The following is an 8,056-nucleotide window of genomic DNA, read 5'->3' as shown; positions in this document are numbered from 1 at the left end:
CCGAAGTGAGCGAATTGCATGTAGAGATCCGTAGGGGCTTATAGTTTAATTGGTTTAAATGTACATCTCATAACTGTGATATTGTAGGTTCGAACCCTACTAAGCCTACCAGCTCCCCTTCTCTTATCCTGATACAAGGCAGTCGAAGTACCCACCACCCTGCGGATCTCAATCTAGCGATAGCATCTGGAACCACACTGCTGCCGCAGCCCTTCGGGCATGCCTCCGATTCTTATCACTCACCTACGCTCTAGCAGAATGCCCCCTTTGGGCAATACGGTGTAATACGCAAACCAGTTGAGCCAAGGCTCTTCGATCGCTATATTCTTGCGATAGAGAAGGTGTGGTTCATCATCTAAAAGAGAGTAGATGCGAAGGTTCGGATCGAAGATCTTCACGAGACAGCCTTGGGGCACCATAGCATGTCGGGAATAAAGGGGACATAGTAAACGTAACCACTCTCTTCGTTGGGGGCTGTGACTCCCCTATCCTTTCATTTTTTTGATTCCCGGGTCTTTTTTATTATCACTGTTGGAATATTTTTGTTGATGACTTGGTCAGGGCGGTTCATAATTTCTTTGCTGATGGCGCTGTTAAGCCCTAAGTCTAAAGACCTTCCAATTTTCACCAATTCCGACCTACCTTTATTTATGGGATATTTGAATGAGAGCTTTGTAACGTTTTCTATAAGATTTTGTCTAGCTCGAAGAATTAGTTTGATTCACCCTATAAAAATAGTTAAGGAAAAAGGGACGCTTTTGTTGAAGGACTCACTATTGTAGAGAAGATCTCCTTGGCTCATGAGGTGGCTTTAAGTGATAGGGGATTTTAACCTATAGACAACATCGGAGGGAGGGGGGTCAAAAGAAAGTTAGAATATGGCAAAAGCATCTTTTTGGATCGAATGGGCTTTTGTGATAAATGGCGGAATTGGATACATGGATGTTTATGTAATGAACACTTTGGAGTGCTTGTGGATGGTGTGCCACATGGGTACTTTCCAGCTTCTCGAGGGCTGCGAAAAGCGTTCCAAACCTAGCTTGTTGATTTTAGCTGAAGAAGTGCTAAGTCGGGACTTGGTATCATTAAAAATGATAGCATCTAACCCTGCTTCAAGATCGTGGCCAACACTCTCCTACTTTCTCTTTGATAACGATGTTCTAATATTATATAATTGCCATAAACGAAATCTGAGGAAGCAGAAAAGCTTTCTGGAAAGAAGTAAGAAACTGATTGTAATGTTGTAATGGACAAAAGGTAAATTTTGATAAGAGCCAGTGCTTCCTCTCGAACAGAGCTCCACGCAGAAATTCAAGATCATTAAAGAGGAATAAAAAATGGTAGTTTTCCTATCAAGTACCTGGATGTTTTCTTGTCCCTCGAGAGAATAAAGGGAGAACCTTCCACTACTGGAGAAAATGAAAAAGAGAATCTCAGATTGTGAAAGAAAATTGTTGTCCTCTGGAGGTCGACTAAGGCTTATTAAACATGTTCTAGTCTTCCCATGCACATGTGAATGTTTTTTCCTGAATTAGTCGGCCCGCAATTCGGCTACTAATAATGGGATAAGACCTTACTACTATATAGGATATGTTACCCTCTCTTTCGGGATTAGACCCATCCCTAAATGTAGTGGTCAATCAGCGGGACGTTCAAAGAAGCTATGCACCTTCACTGCATATTAATGAAAGAAAGTCCTTTCATCCTAATCGCATCTACTAAAAGGGGCCCGGGCGTAGCACGTTCTTTTTTGGGACACATAGGCTACAATAGACGCATGAAAAAAGACTTTTCGAAGCGTGGAATCCCAGAATGGAATTAGGTCTAGTAAGGAGACTTTTTGGATAATTTAGGATAATTTACTTCCACGAATAGACTATTAGGCTAAGAAGAATAGGTTGGGATTGAGCTTACGTTTGAAAGAGTGGTTTTGTTCTGTCAATACAGCTTATCGAGTTATCAAGCTGAACTGCCTTCTGTAAGGAGCTTGAATTGCTCGTTTACTCTAAGTCTTATTACCGACACGATGGATTGCTATTTGAAAACACATTCAATACAAAAAGAGCTCCTTCCGGCTAATGGTTAACATTAGCGTGAATATCTTTTCAAGAAAATGATGTGAGGACCCGCGGTGAAGAAATAAAGAGATCCTTCAATATCGAATCTCAGTTGAAAAACTAATAGGAAAATTCCTGGATCACCCGTGGAGAAGAACCAAAACAGAATGGTTCTGCCTACTAAAAACTAAGAGGGGATGCTTTCTACTACTAAAATCCCGGTTTTTGCAACAACTGTGTTCTTCTATGCAAGAAGAAGACTTAGAAAGAACAAAGAAGTTTGGATCCGAAAAAGTATGCTTAGGTAGTTCATTCACTGAGCACAACAAAATGAAGAGGGATTTGTATCATTTCAAGAAGTCCTATAGTTTACAACTCTTCTTTATATAGTAATTCGACCTATTGCTCCGCATCCCCCCATTAGTTTACTAAAAAGATCAAAATAAAAAGGATCGAACTACCTACTCATTATTCAAAGGTTAATCATAGAACACCAAAAACTGTGGTATCTTATGGACCTAACATAGGTCACATACCTCACAACATAAGATTGAAAGATCCAAACCTTTTTATTCGGAGAAAAAAGGGACGTGGCCAAAAAATATAAAGATCGGCGTAGTCGCTCATAGGGACATATCTATCCGGAGAGAGGATTGTTACACCCTATATTTTCGTACGTAAAAATATGTCGTAAGCAAACTAATGTAGGACCAAAAATGAGATAATATTTAAAAGTATATAAAGTAAGTTAATCATGTTACCTCTGAGGTTACAAATATTGAAGATCATGAACAACAAGTACAAAGAGGGTTGGACAGTTCAGAAGCTAAAGCAATTAAATAAAATAATGTTTCGTCGAAAGTCGACAAGTTGGGAATGTTATAACATGTACCTTTGGGGTGAGACTAGGGTGATTAACATGATAAGGAGATTATGTTATGATTTATATTAGTCGTATGACATCCGTGTGTTATGTTTTAATGTCAAGCGAGTTGTGGAACAAAAGTCGATGAAAGTCATCACAAGTTACACTCATAAGTTTTACTGAAATTTTGGATCGAATGTAACTGCGATTTTCTCCCAATATAATTAGAGTTATAGGGTGTTCCACCCATTAAATTAAATATCTATGAGTCTATTTTCCAACACATTAAACCGTTTGTCAATACGACATTGGAGTAGAAAGATATGGGCATTTGTGCGATACTGCGCAAGCTGCTAGGTGACAAGTAGGTGTGTCACCTACTTGCTTAAATGAAAGCCCAAAAATGGGCTATTTCGGGTCGTCCAAAGAGGCCTTTTAAGGGCCTATTTTCTTCATATATTAGACTTAAAATAGAGCATAATAACCAGACATAAGCTCTACAAAGAATCCTCCCAAAAATTTCCCACAAACCCTAATTGATTTTCTCTCCCTTTCAAGCTCCAATTGGAGGTAAAACCTAGAGTTTGAAGAACCAAGATAAGAGCTGAGTTATCCAACAAATAAGGTGAGTTTACTTCTCTCTTTCATCCAATTTTTCTTCTGTAAATTCATGGTAAGTCGTTCTATACTTGTAAGAACTCACGGGACGGTGATCGGAAGCCGTGAGTTCGAGTTATTCACTTGTAGCGGACTGTTTTGTGGACTGTTTTGTGTTGCTGTTGGGCTGCGTGTTTTACTACTATTTTGTGGAGTTTTGGAGGAGGAAGGGGGTTTATAAACACCATATAAATGTAGGGTGGTTGGCTGGTCGTTCATCATAACATTTTTGGGTCGTTTGACACTACTACGGTGGTCGTTTTGTGTACGAAGAGATTGGGGTGTGTTGGGCTGTTTTGTAGTATTTGATGGTGTATATAGGGCTGGAAAATGATGTATATATGTTGTTATTGTTCTGTTCTTGTATTGTTGGTGTTATCTTGAATTTGGAGGAAGTAAGGATTATAGGGGAGATGCTGCCCGTTTTAATACAAAATAAGTTTGTCGTTCGTTGTGCGATAGTTGTACCTTTCATAACTTAACGATAGTATTATTATTGTTCTTGTAGATTAAGGTGCAAAGAGGTGAGTTCAACTTGGTGATTGGAAAGATTGTGATAAGGTATGTTAAGGCTAAGCCTTCCTTCATTTTGGCATGATCTCGTAGCTACATGTGTTAGTAATGAGACAAAAAGAGAAGTTCATATTCATGAATTTATTCACACTATTCTAGTCTCATAAGTTACAATATTATTCCTTATCGAGATTCTATATTCAATTTAGTATTGTCTTCTTCCAGTCAAGAGAGCAGCAAGCCTATATATACAGTATTACAGTATTTTCATTACCATCGAGCTATAATCGATGGGCAGGCCCCTATTGGGCAACCTCTGATCAGATGAAAAGTTATATACCGAGCCTACTGTGGCCGAGCGCCTATGAGTGAGCCCAGCATGGTCGAGATACATAGCCTAGTATGGCCCAGCGCCTATGAGCGAGCCTACTACGGCAGAGCAGTTATATATACCGAGCCTTATAACGCCGTACAATTATTTTACTTACTGTATTGAAGGAGTTGAGTCAGTATCAACAGGTAAGTATATCTCCAGATCATCTCTGACTCCTAATTATTTTCAGTTATTATATTATCAGTTCAGTTTCAACTTTTAGTTATGTTATCGCCTTATATACTCGGTACATTATTTCGTACTGACGTCCCTTTTTCAGGGACGCTGCATTTCATGCATGCAGGTTCAGATAGACAGACGAGTAGACCTCCTCAGTAGGTATTTCCAGAGTTTAGCCTGATCGGTAAGCTCCACATCCTTCGGAGTTATCGGGTCTAAGTTTTTGTGTGCATCTTATGTATGTAATTATATATATAATATGGGTAGGTCGGGGCCCTGTTCCGATCACAATATATCTATCAGTAGAGGCTTGTAGACATATCCTGTTGGTTAGTGCAGTATGTTGGGTTTGTAGGCCTGGTATGTATAATTTGGTGGTTTGTCAGCTGTAGTAGCTATGACGGCCTTTTCAGCCTAGCTTTATATTGATGTTTAGTTAGCGCTAGTTTCCATTCAGTTTTATATTTTGCTTCGCAAATTGTCTTGCAAGGTGGCCCCATGGCCAAAGTATGACATTATGTGTTCAGAGTCCCTTAGTCGCAATTTGGTACGCCAGGTTAGGTGAGGCACCGGGTGCTTGTCTCGCTCCTAGGTTCGGGGCATGATAAACTTGGTATCAGAGCAGTTCTGTCCTAGGAAGTCTACAAGCCGTGTCTAGTAGGGTCTTGTTTATAGATGTGTTGTGCACCACATTATATAAGCAGGGAACTACAGGGCATTTAGGAGTTGGTTACCCTTCTTTGAAATCTAAATCGTGCCATAGAACTGAGTTATAGGAAATTTGAATTAAACTTATGTATTGGTGTTTGCATGCACAGATGACGGTGACTAGGAAGACTACGGCTAGCCAGAGGAGAGATACAGCAGTAAGTGAGGGGACCAGCAGGGTACCCCCAGTAGATGTGGCCCAGTCTGAGGCTCAAGGCGAGACCCCTACTCAGCCATTACCGGCTCCTCCACTAACTACGGAGATTCCTAGGGAAATCGCACATCCAGTTCCCCCTCCACTTCCATCAGATCAGGACTTGAGGAGTGCGGTGCATTTGTTGACACAGTTGGTAGCTACCCAACAACAGTCTAGGGCATCAGCTAGTGCAGGAACTTCTGAGGGGTCTGGGAGTTCAAGGGTCCGAGAGTTTATTGCTTTGAGTCCCCCAGAGTTCACGGGGACAGATCAGAAGGAGGACCCGCAGGATTTCATAGATCAGCTTCACAGGATCTTTCGTGTTATGCATGCCACGGAGAAAGAGGCAGTTGAGCTAGTAGCTTTTCGACTCCGAGATATAGCCATCCTTTGGTACGAGGGATGGGAGAGGTCCAGGGGACGTGATGCACCTCCAGCTATTTGGGAGAATTTTTCAGATGCCTTCCTTGACCAGTACTTACCGCGGGAGATCCGACAGGCTCGAGTCGATCAGTTTCTAGCCCTCAAGCATGGTAATATGAGTGTTCGGGAGTATAGTCTCTGTTTTGACTCATTGGCCAGATATGCACCATCCATAGTTGCTACTATGCAGGACAGGATTCACAGGTTTATAGCAGGGTTAGCCCCAGAGTTAACCGAGGCATGTGCCACCGCTGCATTGTAGGATAGTATGGATATCTCCTGGATTCAGGCATTCGCCCAGAATATAGAAAGGGGTAGGCGTCGGCAGCAGGGTACAGAGAGGGCTGAGCAAGGGCAACGTAAGAGGATGAGATTTCCCAGGTCTCAGGAGCAATATCAGGGTAGTTATAGGACCCAGTACTTCGGACGGCCACCTAGGCCTCTGCTACCTCAGTTACAGGGTTACAGGTATGACCGTTATACTAAGTCAGGACCAGGTGAGAGCTCACGGGCGTCGGGTTTGCAGCGACAGCGAGGATCTGCGCAGACATGGTCATTTCCTCCACGGTGTGACATCTGTGGTAGAGGACACTTGGGCCAATGCCGAGCAAGTTCTGATGCTTGTTATACATATGGGCGTCCAGGGCATATGATGCGAGATTGCCTAAATAGATATTCGGGGGGAAAGGCTCAACCAGCGAGTTCAGCAACAGGATCATCTATGTCAGTGCATCCTTCAGGGCGCGAGTCTCAGTCTTCAGCTTGTAGAGGTCGGGGCAGAGGTAGAGGTTCCAGTTCAAGTGGTAATCAGAACCGTATCTATGCTTTAGCGGGTCGACAGGACCAGGAGTCTTCACCAGACGTTGTGACAAGTATATTAACCATTTGCTCTCACGATGCTTATGCTTTGATAGACCCAGGATCTACTTTATCGTATATTACCCCATTTGTCGCGAGGAATTTTGGTATAGTGCCTGAAATACTAAGTGATCCTTTTGCAGTATCTACACCGGTCGGAGAATCGATTATTGCTAGACGGGTTTACCGAGGTTGTACGGTGACAATTTGTAGTCGTCAGACCTCAGCTGACCTAGTTGAGCTAGAGATGATGGATTTTGATGCTATCATGGGCATGGACTGGTTGGCAGCTTGCTATGCCACAGTTGATTGCCGAGCAAAGGCAGCCAGATTTCATTTTCCGGGTGAGCCAGTCCTTGAATGGGTAGGTAATACACCAACACCCAGAGGTAGGTTTATTTCCTATCTGAAGGCGAGGAAAATGATCGCAAAAGGGTGCATTTATCATATTGTGCGAGTTAGAGATGCAGATGCTGAGATACCTACACTTCAGTCTATTCCCGTAGTCAAAGAGTATGCAGATGTGTTTCCAGATGAGCTTCCAGGTATTCCTCCAGAGCGAGAGATTGATTTTAGCATCGATTTGCTTCCAGGAACTCAACCAATATCCGTCCCTCTGTATAGAATGGCACCTGGCGAATTGAAGGAGTTGAAGGAGCAGTTAAAAGATTTGCTGGAGAAAGGTTACATCAGGCCCAGTACCTCACCTTGGGGTGCACCGGTACTATTTGTGCGGAAGAAAGACGGCTCGCTGAGGATGTGTATCGATTATAGGCAGCTGAACAAGGTAACTATTAAGAATAAGTATCCACTTCCAAGGATCGATGACTTGTTTGATCAGTTGCAGGGGGCTAGATGCTTTTCAAAGATAGATTTGAGGTCGGGGTACCACCAGGTCAGAGTTCGGGAAAAAGATATTCCAAAGACAGCCTTCAGGACCCGATATGGCCACTTCGAGTTCCTTGTCATGTCCTTCGGGTTGACTAATGCACCCCGCCATATTTATGGACTTGATGAATAGCCTATTCCGGCCATTTTTAGATCTATTCGTGATAGTATTTATTGATGATATTCTGGTTTATTCCCGTTCAGAGGATGAGCATGCGGACCACCTGCGAGCGGTACTCCAAACCCTCCGTGATCGTAAGTTGTATGCTAAGTTTTCTAAATGTGAGTTTTGGTTGAAGTCTGTAGCATTCTTGGAGCATATTGTATCAGATGAAGGG

At 42.5% G+C, this 8,056-nt stretch overlaps 1 pseudogene; it reads left to right on the top strand.

The window, feature by feature from the left end:
- The first annotated feature begins 878 nt into the window (after positions 1 to 878).
- Positions 879 to 2,664, top strand: LOC117275006 (small ribosomal subunit protein uS4m-like; annotated as a pseudogene).
- Positions 2,665 to 8,056: the final 5,392 nt, after the last annotated feature.

Source organism: Nicotiana tomentosiformis, chromosome 1 (genome assembly GCF_000390325.3).
Source record: "Nicotiana tomentosiformis chromosome 1, ASM39032v3, whole genome shotgun sequence".
Classification (NCBI taxonomy): domain Eukaryota; kingdom Viridiplantae; phylum Streptophyta; class Magnoliopsida; order Solanales; family Solanaceae; genus Nicotiana; species Nicotiana tomentosiformis.
The sequence above is the reverse complement of the archived record's forward strand: the minus strand, read 5'-3'. Positions and strand labels throughout refer to the sequence as shown.